Raw genomic sequence first — 15,725 nt, 5'->3', positions numbered from 1 at the left:
AAGTTCTTTTGTATTTTTACATTTTCTAACCTCCAAGTGTTCCCTAACTGAACTTTAAATAGTCATCATCGTTGGTGAAGTTTTGTTGGTCGATTCCTAAATCATAAACGTTGTGGCCAAAATCTTCATTAGTCGAATCCTAAATCATTGTCGCCATTAGCGGACAATGCCGAATCAAGGTAAAATCTCCCTTAACCGACTTGTTTTAATTTTAGTTTTCATAATACTCACTCTGTTAAACTTTATCAGCTCCCAAACGTAACCCCCAAATTCAAGTATTTCTCAGTTAAACCTTACACTATCATCATCATTGGTTGAAACATTCATTGATCGAATCCTAAATTGTCAATGTTGTGGTGAAGTCTTTGTTGGACGAATCCTAAATTGTCAGTGCTGTTGCGAAGTCTTAATAACTCGTTACTTTTTAGAACAATTTTTATAATTAATCAATTAAATATTATTATTAATAATAAAATTACTCATAGATGGAGAAATGAAGAGAGAAATATTTAAAGAAAATGGTAAGTTATGAGGGTAAAGAAAGAGAAAATAAATAAATAAAAATTTAATGTTTTGTTTGAATAAAAAATAATTAAAGTAATGTCAATTTAAAAAAATAAAAAATATGTGGATATTACATGTGGCAAAAATTTTAACACCGTTTAACATTTCTGTTATTTTAAATATATTTGACAATTTTTGACAAGTTCATACATATAAATAAAATTTTGATACTTAATAAGTAAATTTGACACCTTCTTACAACTTGGTATGTAAAATTGACATTCTTTATTACATCCTCCCCCTCCCTCTCTTCCTCTCTTCCTCTCTCCCTCTCTCCCTCTCTCCCTCTCTCTCTCCCTCTCCCTCTCCCTCTATATATATAATAAAATAATATTAAATAAAATTTTAAATATAATAAAATAAATATTAAAAAACTATATATATATATTAATATTAACTTTTATTAATATATAAATAATTTTTTTTATAAATACTTATAAATAATTACTATTATAATTCAAATATTACATAAAATAATATAATAAATTATAATTTTATTTATATTATGTATTTATTTTTATTTAATATAATTAATATAATTTTTTTACATAAAATTAATGTTATAAATTTTTTTATTTAAATATGTCACTTTATTTTCTAACATAATTATTTATTTACACTTTTTAAAATTTAAATGGTATATTAGATAATATAGAATGTTATAATTTTATTTATATTTTAAATTTATTTATATTTAATATAATTTTTTAAAATAAAATAATTTATTAATTTAATTTATATGAAAATAAATTTTATAATGTAATAAAATAATATAAAATATATATATATATATATTTATAAATATAAAATAAAATATTTAAGTAAGGGTAATTTGGGTATTTTAATTAATAAAAATATTGATGTGATTGAGGATGAGATTGTTGGGTTTTGGGATAAAATCTGGGTTTTATCCCAAAAACCCAAAGATCAAACGAGGCCTTAGTTATAGTGTGAAACATTAAGTATTTTTAATAACAAAATATGTTTAATTATGATGCATCTTAACTTAGATTTGTAATAACAAGAGAGAAACTTCGATTCAATGTAGTGTGAAATGATTCACTTTTAGTGGTTAGGGTTGCTCTTCATCCGGTATTATTTTTATAACCCAAATTTTATTCTCGAGATAACTAGCATAATCCTTAGCCTTAGGAGTTTGATTACCTTAGGAACTCACATTTTTTTTTCCATTCTTTATTCATTATGTTTAAAATAATTTTTACTCTTTTTTTTAATAAGATGAAACAAACTTAATGAGATAAATTATTTAAAATACTTAAGAAAATGCATATTTTGTGATATACACTAAGGTCACCTAATTAGCCCAAAAATAAAGACAAAAGAATTCACATCCCTTTTTTTATCACTAGATTGAATATTTTTCTCCATATTTTTCTTGACAAATAAAGGGAAAATTAATAAATGCAAAATAAAAATAGTTTAAATTTGTTTGTTTGGAATTGGAAACCTATAAAGCATGGTTGAACAAATGTTATTAAATTTATTAATATATACATAAATAAAGTATATTTTAAAATATTATTTTATTTAAATCAACATCTCAATAAGATATTTAAAATAAAAGTAATTTTTAAATAAATAAATAAATAAAAAGAATTCAAACAGCTCCAATTACTGTGGTTTATTCAGTGTTCTACTTATGTGGGAGATTATTGTGCATTCAATTATCTTATTTTTGTTATCCACCTTATATATTTGACTTCTTTATTATTTTTAACTTTGATCTCTTTAGGAGGATAATATTTGGGATTAGATTATGGTTTCAAGTCAAATATCTTTGGTAACAAAATCTAGTCTATAAGGATAATCTAAACACACTTTTAAATGACATATCTAATGAAAGGCATTGTCTTTGACACAATCAAATGCATGATATTCTTTAAGCCAATGTTTGAAAATACTTATAGGGCTCAAAAGTTAGAGTTGTTTATGAATCTTATTGAAAATCTAAAATTTCGGATATTTTGATATAACATAATCCTCTTATGTCGTGAGACGTTGCTCAAGTAGTGACCAAACTACCGAACTACCGTGACAAATGTTGAATTTGATTATTTGTGATAAAAAAAACTAGTTAGATTACTAATAGTGTGACCATTTGACTCAAACAATTTGAATTCCATTAGAATTGTGTGAATTAACTGAATAAAACTATTCAATTATTTGTTTTTACAATTGGTAAGAATTGCTTCAAAAGATTTGGACAATCAAAGTGGTGATGCTGTGAGTTTATTCTCCAATAAGGATTTTGAGTTGAATTTTGAATGTTATTTTGATTTTTTTTATTAAAAATTATCCAACTTATTTTTTTTTATTTTTAATTATTTAATTTATGAATCAAAATATTTTTATTTTACTTTTATAAAATTTAAATTTTAAATATAATAACATTATAATAATTTAATTAATTAAAACTCAAATAACCTATATTAAACAAGCTCCTTATTACATCCAAACTTTTATGTCAATTTTGAAAAGATTTGAGTAATCTTATAAACTAAATCTCAAATAAATGGCCTGTTTGAATGTTCAAGAGATCCTGATTGTGAATTAGCGTCCTTCTTGACACCTCTTCTAACAAACAACAAGAATATTAAAAAAAAAGTTTTATTTGTTATGGACCATTTAATAAAAATAAATAAATTAGAATAAGCATCGCAATGAAATCCTAGCTATTTTTTTTCAAATAACTAGAAGCAAGAATTAATACCGAAGAGGTTGTGGAAAGGAAAAACGTGGAAGAAAGCAAGAAAGGGGAAGTGAGTGAAGGAAATTGAAAAGATAAAGAAGAGGCAACTGAATCGGTTGAAACTGTACAATCTCCAATTCAAATGAAAGTTGACCAGAGAAACACAAAAATCCCAAAACAGCAAGGTAAGAAAATTAAGGAAAATACAATTCCTTATAGCACTGCTATATGGGAAAAACAGAAAGGAAGAAAAAGTAAAGGAAGGGGAAGTAAAGCTGGAACATCTTCTTTTCATTAATGGACTTAATAACATGGAATATTAAAGGGTTAAATGACCCTATAAAAAGAAGAGAGGTTAGAAAAATAGCAGAAAGAAATGAAATCACGGTATTTGGAATTATTGAAACAAAAGTTAGACAAAGTCAAATAGAGAATGTTGCCCAGGGTTGCTTCAAAGAAAAATGAGAATTTATTCATAATTCTGATGGGGTTAAAAACAGAATCTGGATAGGATGGGATAAAAGAAGGGTTGAAATCAAGAAATTTTTTAAAAGCAAGCAAGTTATTTTGACAGAGGTTATCAATCTGGTGACAAGGATAAAAATATTCTTTGCGGTAGTCTATGCAAGCAACTCTAGGATAGAGAGGAAGACACTTTGGAATAATTTGAGAAGAAGCATTACGGACGACGAACCGTGGGTTATTATGGGAGATTTTAACGTTACAAGATTCATAAATGAAAGATAGCCTGAGACAAACATAACACAAGACATGCATGATTTCAATGAATGAATTCGAGACATAAGCTACATTGAACCGTCTTCCTCAGGTAATCTATTTTCATGGTCAACTACAAGAGGGACGGACAACATGAGAAAGAACAGAATTGATAGAGGCCTAGTGAATGAAAAATAGGTGGAGTTTTACCCAAGAAGCCAAATCCAAGTTTTGCAACCAGGTATCTCTGATCACTGCCCTTTGAAATTCTTTTGCATGGGAGAAGGAAAATAAACAGAAAAGACCCTTTAAGTTCTTCAACTTCTGGATGAAAGATGAAGAATTTAATAAAATCCTTAATGAAACTTGGAACATCATATTTAATGGAACAAAGATGTTCAAAGTTTGTGAGAAACTAAGATTATTGAAAGGGAAGCTGAATAAGCTAGACCGGAAAAAATATAGTGGGATTTCTAAATGAGTAGAGGAAGCCATAACGAAACTGGAGGAAATACAAAGGAAAAAGAGACTCTTACGCGATTCAGAGACCTCTGTTCTAAAGAGTAAAGTTTTGCTAAGCAAAAAAATCTAAAGAAAATTGACTTTCATTAGGAGACAAGAATACTTCTTTCTTTTATAAAAAAATATTCATCAAGAAATTTCAGAAATCAGGTCTTAAGGCTCACAAACTCAAATGGAGATGTTTTACAGGGACAAAAGGCAATTCATGAGGAAACAATAAGTTTCTACAAAGAGCTGATTGGAACAGAAACAGAAACGAGCACAATAATATAGGACAACCGAAGATTGCTTCAACAAATTGTGCAAAAGAAAATCAATACATATTCAAATTAACCTTTCAACCCGATAATTTATGCACATTGAAATATAAATTGGTTAAAATGTTAAAATTATATTGTTAAAAATATTATACGTTCATATATTTTTATGTTGAATTTAAAATATAAAATATTATTAACCTAGTTGGTTAATATGTTAAAATTCGATACTTATGTATTACTTATTAACTTAATAAAAGAGACTTTCCATTTTATTATATATACAAATGAGGAGTGATAGAGTGAGAGAATTTGGTGAGGGAATGACTTGGCATTACTTTGGAAAATGTAAAAGTGGGAGGAAAGAGAGAAAAAAGAGAAATTATTTGATTTTTTCAGCGAATAAGATTATGCCAAGTCATTCCCTCACCAAATTTCCTCACCAAATTCTCTCACCTAATCATTTCTCATATACAAATATCCTTCAAATTATAACTTTTTTTACAAGGATCTTAGAGTATATATATTTATTAGATAGCTTATTTTATAATTTCAAATATATATATATATATATATATTTTACTATTATTATTATTATATAATTAAATATAAATAATTTTATTATTAAAAATTATTTATATTTATTTTGTTATATTCAATTAATAATATTTAAACTAAATAAATATAATTTACATAAAAATTTATTTTTAATTAATTTTTAAATATAATTGAAATAATAAATTATAATTATAATATAAAATAAAATAAAATTATAATTTCTAGATCTTCATTTCAATTTAATTTTAGAAAAAAAACTCAATTAAACGTACCACTTATACCATTGACCTATAAACTAATAAAAAATCATTTAAATCAAATCTGTTGAATCATTAGAGTTTTTTTTTTTTTTTAAATTTGTACATTTATTAATTAAATATTCATTTTCTATATTTCTCCTTATTTTTATTAATTAATCAATCAATTTCTCTCTCTTATTTTATTTATTTATTTATTAATTAATTAATCTCTTTTGATTTCATTTTCAATTTAATATTTTTGTAAAATTTTATTTATTTATTTTCTTTAATATAAAAAAATGAAAATAATAGTCTTTCAATTTAATTTTTTTATTTAAGTTTATAATAAATAGTATACAAAATCATTAAGTTACTATATATATATATATATATATAAAAGGAGAGATAGAGAGAGGGAATTTGGTGAGAGAATAAACATTACCTTCATTGGTTTGAAAAATGTAAAATTGGGAGGAAAGAGAGAAATTATTTGATTTTTTCATTGAATAAGATTATGACAAGTCATTACCTATATATATATTAATCTTGATTATTACTATTTTAGTGTTGAATGAATTAATATACAGTATTATTTAAATTCAACTATCTTTTGTTGTTGAAATGTTAAAGGGATGAAGTATTAATTCTTTAAAGAGATCAAACAATTCAAAAATAATTAATGCTATATAGGAAGAACTCAAAAATAATTGAAAAAATAAAAATAAAAAAATTAAATTCTAACCTAATAAAATAAATAAATTAAGAAAAATTAATTAATTATAAAAAGTAGAGAAAGAAATTAATTAATTAATAAAAAAAAGAAAGAAAAAATAAAATTCAATTAATAAATATACACATTTAAAAATAACTAATTTTTAATAATATATACGGTGAAGTTTATTTAGTTTGTACATGTATATATACGTTTAAATGAGTTTTTATTTTTCTTAATTTTGCTGTAAGCTAATTTCTTAAAATTTGGTCTCTTAATCATTTGTTCTTATCATTTTAAGTATCTTAATAGTTTAATTTAATTTATTTTTCGAAGAATAAAATATTAATTCATTTAATTAGGCAAATAATAATAAAATGGTAAAATTTCATAAACATTTAAGTATAAATTATTAATTAAGTTATTGCAAAAGAGTGGTTATGAATTCTACTTTGGAACATGATTGTTAATGAGTGGATGATGTCTAAGACAATTGTCGGTTGTTGGCAAGTTTATATAGAAAATGTGAGCTTGATTTAATTGAATCAATAACTCTCTATCTTGGTTATCTTCTACTGGACGTCGACCGATACATTTATTCCACAACGTTATTATTATAACGATACGAGAGATTTTCTCGGAAAAATAGATGGAATCGATCAATGAACTCATTAATATTTTTTAGGATTTTGAACCTGTTAAAACTAGTTTTTTTATATGTTTGTTCATTGATAATATATATATTTTTTGTTTTCATTCTTGTTTCTCAAAAGATTAACTTAGTGTGGTTTTGGGTGTGTTTAGTACACTTTTAACACATTTTTTTTATTATATATATATTACATGAATATTTCATTTTTTTAAAAAGAACCATAAAAAAGATTACTAACAAATATAATCATTCTTTACAAGATAACACTTCATAACTAACCACCAACATTAGTAGGCCATTAAAGGACTTCTAGACATTAATGTTTATTAGTTTGTCTCATTTTTTCAGGATAATATACAAAATTCATACCGACGCTTTTCCTGATATGCACGCCATTTGCTCAACTCTCAAATTAAAATTCATAACAAGTTGCTTAAGAGTTACAATTTTACCATGTTATTGCATTTGGACAATTTGCGGGCTTATATATATATACATATAACTTTCCGTTAACTAGGAATCTAATTAGTTCGAACCTAGGATCTTAGAGTGAGAATATTCACCTTTTGTTACCGTTAAACTAGAAAAGGGAAAATATATAAAGGGGTTTTTGTTTTGGGTAAATTGACATCTGACATGTTTCCTTCCAATCTTACAATTTGGACTTATTATTATTAAAGTTATACTAAATAAGATTATATTTTGAAAGTTTCAAACGCATTAACTTATTATTACGTTATAAAAAATTTATGTCACTATTTTAACTACCGATTTTTAATGAATTAATATTTAAAATCCTCAAATTAAAATCCAGTAATTAAATCAGTGATATTAACATTCTATTTATTTATTTATAAATGTCTATATATGTTAACGGATTTAAAACCATTAAAGATAAAATCTCATTTTTTATATAATTTTAACGATAAAAGTCAAATTATAAATGTTCGAAGAAAGAGATCCAAAAATCTTAATGCTCTTAAACGAGTCTAACTTGACAATTAAGTTATCTTTTTGTTCTTTTATTTAATTAAAATAATGAAAATATTTCTTTATTATTATATTTTATTTTTATACAAAATTATAAAATTATATATATATTTTTTTATTTTTAAATTAAATAATAGTAAATTATACAAATTACTGTAGATCTTTACAATTTATATCTTATGTAGTTTATACTTTATATAAATACATATTTTAAATTTATCCTAAAAATATATAGTATATTTATTTATTTTAAATAATATTTTGTCATAAATTTTATTTATATTTGAGATAAGAAAAATATGATTAAATTACATAAAATATTTTTTAATAAATATATATATATATATATAATTATTTAACAAAATTTTGAATAATGGTACAAAATTTATTTGAAGATTAAAAAAAGGGCTATATAAAATATTTGAGGGGGTCATTAGATCTTGCTGTAACCCATGATGGTGTAAATAAATCAAATCTGACATAACTACCACCACACCGACAAATTTATGTCCCAACCTATTTTTAAGTCATAATTATTAAAAAATTAGTTTAGTTGTATTTTGTGTAAAAGTTATAATTGAATCAGATTAAAAAATCTAAATTAAAAAAATTATAAATTTTTAAATAATACTATACATATATATATTTTAATAAATTTTATTTATCAAATAAACAATTTTTTTATCAAATGTTGTGATTCCAAATAATCGGACTATACTAATTCCATTAAATTATCCTCTTTACCGGAGGTCCTCACTTTAGCCGTAGATAGAAGGTCCGTGAGAATATCTTTGTTCACTTATAGCATTGGTCACATGCAGTTCAATTTTTTTTAAATAATTCTAACTTAATTATATATATATATATATATATATATATATATATATATATATATATATATATATATATTCATAATCACCTTTATAAATTTAGATATAGATAGTGTCAAAATTGAAACTAAAACTATAAGCGATCGTCACAAAAAGTACAACTAGCCAAGGACGAACTCATAAATTATTATCGGATAGGTTTAAAAAAATTAAATTATTTTGTAAAATCAAAAGAAAGAAAAAAAAGTACAATAATTGATTTTAAATTATTTATTTATTAATAAACTATTATTGTACATAAATTAAATAAACATAATTTGAGAAATAAAAAATATTCACAAGATAATCAATCGTATCAAATAAATCCTAAAAATTATTATTATTCAAATAATCATAATCAAACAAAACTCTTACAATAATAATAATAATAATAATAATAATAATAATAATAATAATAATGAATACATATAGAGAACTTATTTGATATTAGGTAATTAATGTTTTTTTTATTTAAAATTTATTATTTTCTTACTTTTCATTCCAACTATCTTATTATTTATTTTATTCATGAAATAATAAAATATTATTTATTTAATATATTCTTTAATTTTTTTCTCTCATATATTTATATTTGAAGAGTAAAATAATTAATTAATTTTAAAAAATTAAATCAAATAAATATTTTATGTAAAACTCAAATAAAATAAAATAAAAAATTAACCAAGCTCTAATAGATTTGATCCCTCCCTCTCTCATATCACAATCAAATAGTAATCTCTAAAACCTATATATATTAATGAACTCAAAATGGGTTATATATATAAAAAAATTACAAAATTCTAAGATGGGCTTAAGCCTACCTAGCCTATATGTGCGTCCTTCCTTTCAAGCAAACTAGCCTATGTTATCATCTCTATTTACAAGAACAAATAAAAAATATATATAACAGAGACAATAAATAAATATATATATATATATTCTTTTAAAAACATCCATATATATTAAAAATGAAAAAAAATCTTTTAAGCATAACATAAAAATAAAACATAAAAAACGGTACTTAACTACAATCATTGAAAGTTCGACGATTTCTCTCAAACAGATAGTCCACCAAAAATTAATTGGAATGATAACCTAAATATGTAAACATGTCATATAAACCACATCAATTCAAACTTTCCAATAACTACCCAAAGACTCGGACATTACCCAATGAATCTAAGTAATACTCTATAAAAGACTCCAAATACTAGTCACCCCTCGATAATGTAAAATTAAGTGAGTTATCGATTCAACCTCTTCGTGACACATACGACTAACCATAATATAACATTTTTTCATGCACATATCATCCATTAGAATTCTACCATGAATAATTCTCCATCCAAAAACGAGATCTTGGATAAAAATTTTGACTCCCAAAGTTTCCCAACAAAAATTATATGGAATAATCTTAGTGAACAACTTGTAGTAATGCCCCACATGGAAAATATCCATATTTTGCCAACACATAACATCTTGTTCAGACGGTGACACTTGTTTGCGTCCTATCAAAAATAAAACTTTATTATGGGACGAAGTCTCCATAATGTTTAATCTCCTTCTATATCTAATTCGATTAGAAAAACCACTAGACCGAGGATCAAACATGTCCTTAGCTGTAGCATTTTTACATATAGCAATAGAAGCAAGCTTATGATACGTCATATCTAGACTTTTGACACTACACCAAATGTCGTCCCAAAATGTAACTGAAGAACCATCCCCCACAATGAATCTAAACTCCTCACGGAATTTTTTTCACATAAAATAAATTCTCTCCAAATGCTACACTCCGCTGGATAATTAGACATTTTTGATAAACAGACTAAACCAATCATTACCATACAGTCCATACATACATCTAATTATCGATGCCCAAACACTATTCGACTCCATTGTAAATCTACTACACCATTTTAATATAAGAATATTACTAAAAGAAATAAGATCTTGAATAATTAGACTTCCATGATCTTTAAAAAATTTAACCTTATCCCAACTAACTAAATGACAAAACGATGAGTTAAAAGATCCCCATAGAAATTTCTTATATTGATTGAGAAGTAAAACTTGAATTACCGAATCTTCATCCGCCATAATGGTTCATCTTCAATCAAGACCGTTTGTCTTCTACCTGTTTGTCTATCGTAGAAGGAGAACAAAAATTAAGAAATAGAATATAAATTAATGTAGACACGTTTTCTTCCACCTCTTACCTAATAATATTCTTCTCTCAATTGCCATTTACTGGAATTTCAATGTTAAGGACATGTTCGATTCTCGAACTTGTGATTTTACTAATAGCATCTATGGGAAAATTTGATTAACGGCCCTCATAATAGGCCTAATTCCAAAAAAGGCCCATGTTTGATAAAGTTTGTAAAATGGGCTTTTTTTCCCTGTGAAATGACTACCATGCCCTCGATAACAGATTTATCGCTGATGTGCGATCATTACACGATTCTCGCATCTGTAATGCTCGCACATCATCATGCGAACATTACACGATTCTCGCACTTCGTGTAATGCTCGCACATCATCATGCGAGCATTACACGATTCTCGCACATCATCTAATGCTCACACATAAGAGTATAAATTCTAATTCCATTTTTTACCCTCATTTTAATACGTTTCAAATTAGATTCCTCAACTCTCAACTCTCCACGACTCCACTCTCCCACGTCTCAACCTATACCACTTCAACCGGGAAGGAATCGTCCGTCCGTTCGTTCGTCTCATTTCATCATTGGCCGGTCGGCCGTCCTTCCGTCTGTGTCGTCGTTCAATTACAGGACAATTTAGGATTTGGGTTTAGGGTTGTGTAATGTTCTTATTGATGGATAACTCCAATGTATGCTTATATATTGATGGATAATCCTTAGTCTTTAGGGTATTTGTAGATTTTAGGATTTATCTGTTTATATTGATGGTATATGGTATATGTATACGCATTAGTTCACTCACGAGCATTGTATATTCACGAGCATTGTATTTTCACGTACTTTGAATATTCTAATGTTGATTAGCTTTTCCAATGTTGTATATTCACGAACATTGTATATTCTAATGTTGCTTAGTTTTTCTAATGTTGGGTTTATGTGTAATATTCTAGTTATGGCTAACTTACGGTTATTGTATAGTCTCAGCTCCATTCTTTCAAGTTCAGCAACTGAAGACTTATGACTCTTCGTTCTCAAATGAGTACGTTATGTGAAGCAATAATAGAACATTACAATAAGCATATAATCATTGAATTGTTTTTAATTGCAGTTGAAGTACTTCTTTACCTTGATATCACTGCACTGTGTGCATATTTACTAGAGAATTCATTACTTAGAAACCCATAAAACCCAACTCAAGAAAGTGTAGTGGTTCCAACAATTGATGATCCTAACGTATTCCCGAAGTTTTAGCAGCAGGAGGTTGTCTTTGAAACTCAAACTGATATAGAAGAAGACCCATCTTTGCATCTGAATGAGGGGGTTGATGATTGGGTTCCTAGTACACAACCAAACAATGCTTGGGTTGCTCGTACCCAACCAAGCTGTAGTGATTGGGTTGCTAGTAACATACCAAGCAGTGAAAATCCAATACTTGAGGCATTAACTTGCGAAATTGGATTGGAAATCAGTACATTGTTTGAGAATAAAAAAGAACTTCAACCGAGGTTACATAAATATGTGATGGCTAATCATTTTGAATTCAAAGTTGAGAAGTCAAAAAAAGATATTTGGGCGGTTAAATGTTTGGATTAGAATTGTAAGTGGAGATTGCGTTCTGTGAAAGGAAAATTCTCGGAAATGTTTGAGATTCAGAAATTTGTAAAAGATTATACATGTTCAATTGTGACAAGGCAAGAGAATAAATGACAAGCACCATCATGGGTTTTGGGGGAATGTATGAAGAGCAAGTACATGGACCATCACCATGACCACATGCCCAAAGAAATAATGGAAGACATGCACAGAACTTATGGAATAAAGATGATTTATAATAAGGCTTGGAGGTTCAGAGAAAATGCCCTAATGGCGGTGCGAGGAACTGTAGAGGATTCCTATGGTAAATTGCCATCACACTTGTACATGTTAGAGAAGAATAATCCAGGTACCATAACAGGTATCCAGACGGATGAGCTTGGCCATTTCAGGTATATGTTCATGTCCTTAGGCCTCTCAATTAGGGGTTTCAAATTCTCTTGTCGTCCGGTATTGTGCGTCGATGCCAGTTTTCTTAAGCACAAGGTTTGAGGTCAGCTATTAGTGGCGATAGCATTGGATGCAAATGAACAACTATATCATGTTGCATTTGGCGTTGTTGATTTAGAGAATAACAACTCATGGACTTATTTCATGCAAAAACTTAGAGATGCAATTGGATTAGTTGATGATCTCGTATTCGTATCTGATAGACATCCAAGCATCGCCAATGTTTTGTGCTCAGTTTTTTCAGAAGCATATCATGGTGCATGTACATACCACATTAAGATGAATATTATGGCCAAATTTAAAACTGATCACTGCCACTTAGAGTTTGATTTGGTTTCTCGTGCATACACAATCTCGTAGTTTAATCGGCATTTTGACAAGATCAATGCTAAGGACCCTCGTATTGCTATGTATTTGGCAGATATTGTGTTGGAGAAATGGAGTCGTGTCTTTTTCCCTAGTAAACGATACAATCAAATGACATGCAATTACGCTGAAAGCTTTAATAGTCAAAGTAGAGAGGCTAGAAAGTATCTCATAACAACCTTAGCTGATTATTTAAGATTCACAATACAAGAATGGTTTAATAATAGAAGAGAAAAACGTCCAATCACACGGAACATTTATATCATTATTATGAAAGTTCTTACATGATCAAGATGAGAAAGCCATATTATATAACATCAATCCACTTAACCGATTCTAGTTTTATGTGCATGACTGTGAATCTGATTTTAAACTTGACTTCAATGGATTGACTTGTAGTTGTAGGGTATTTGATGTATCTTGTCTTCCTTACACTCATGCTCTGGCTGTTTCCCGTACCCGTAAATTGGATGCCTATGAATTCTTCTCAAGGTAACAATTTTCTGTTGAATGTATCTAACTAACTAACCAATTGCTCACATGTTCAATTATTATTTTTTTCAGTTATTACTCAACTGAATCGTGGATCGGTGCATATGCGGAGACATGCTATCCAGTTTGTCATCAAGACTCTTGGGATATTTCAGAAAATATCAAGCAATGAGTGTGCCTTAAACCACCTGTTAAGGTTAAGAAATGGTGGTCACAAACAAAGTGTAGGTCATCCCAATGTGAGACTCGTAAGGTACTGAGACAATGTAGCTCATGTGGTGGTCAAGGTCATAGTAGGACAACATGCAATTCAGTGATGCCTACACCATCTACTATAAGAGCTGCAAGACCATCATCTCAGCCTCATTCATCTCAACAACCATCATCTCAGCCTCCATCATCTCAGTAACCATCATCTCAACAACCATCATCTCTGGATTGAACAAATGTTGGTTTTGTCCTATGAATATTGTATCAATTATTGTTGGTTTTGTCTTATGAATATTGTATCAAATATTGTTGGTTTTGTCTTATGAATATTGTATCAATTATTGTTGGTTTTGTCTTATGAATATTGTATCAATTATTGTTGGTTTTGATTACATATTGCTGGTTTTGATTAGAGATGTTGGTTTGATTTACAGATGTTGGTTTTTATTACAGATTGTTGGTTTTGATTACATATTGTTGGTTTTGATTAGAGATGTTGGTTTGGTTTACAGATGTTGGTTTTGATTACAGATTGTTGGTGTTGACTAAATACTGTTGGTTTTGAATATTTCTGGCATTACAAATGTGCGAGCATTAGATGAAGTGCGAGAATCGTGTAATGCTCATATAATTATGTGCAAGCATTACAAATGAGAGAATTATGTAATTCTCATACATCATTATACGAGCATTACACGATTCTCGCACATATGTAATGCTCGCACATCATTATTATCCGAGCATTAGATTTTTGCATGTTTTTGGATCAATGTCACCTGGATTCTGTACTTTTGGGATTAAAAGTTCAACTTCTTGAATCAAACCTACATTCTCACTTTTTTGGTGACCCTTTTTTTCCGGCTTATGACAAGTGCAACGGAGTAACGAATGAATCAAACCTACATTCTCATTTTGGGCATTAAGAAATTTGAACATGTTTTATAAAAAAAATAACCATTCATTTGCACATATAACGTGTTTGGGGCTATCACATATACAACAACTTAAAAGACCTATTTTACAATAACTCTAAAAGACTATCACATACCACATACAACTCATGGCTCTAGAATTTGGTTGTACAACCTGACTGCCCACTTTTGTCTAAAAAATTTCATGTTCTTTGATACCACATCTTCTAAACCTAGTTTAACAGACATGTACTCTATAAACATTAATACAAACATATCACAATCCTCGCTTGAGGTTATTTTTGTGACTTCTGGGTGGGGGATTCTACACATGGGTATCATGAATTCTACAAAATCGTCGTCATTGTAAATTGTATGATCACAATCATACACATCTAGGGGTGAGCAAACGGGTAAACCCAACCCGTATTACCCAACCCATATTCAACCCAAATTAAATTTATCCAACCCATAATTCAACCCATATTATTTACTAATATGGGTTGGGTATGGGTTGGGTTAAGTATGGGTTGGGTAACCCAAATTATTTTATTTTTATTTTTTTATTTAACATTTATTTGACTCATTTAACACATTTTTATTCGTTTAACACGTTTTCAACATTTTTAACACGTTTTCCATATTTTTTACGTTTTGAAATGTTTGACACGTTTTTCATGTTTTTGACATGTTTAATACGTTTTTCACACGTTTTTGGCACGTTTAACACATTTTGATAAGTTGAA

This window comes from Impatiens glandulifera, chromosome 5 (assembly GCF_907164915.1).
Source record: "Impatiens glandulifera chromosome 5, dImpGla2.1, whole genome shotgun sequence".
Lineage (NCBI taxonomy): Eukaryota > Viridiplantae > Streptophyta > Magnoliopsida > Ericales > Balsaminaceae > Impatiens > Impatiens glandulifera.
This window is presented reverse-complemented; position numbering follows the sequence as displayed.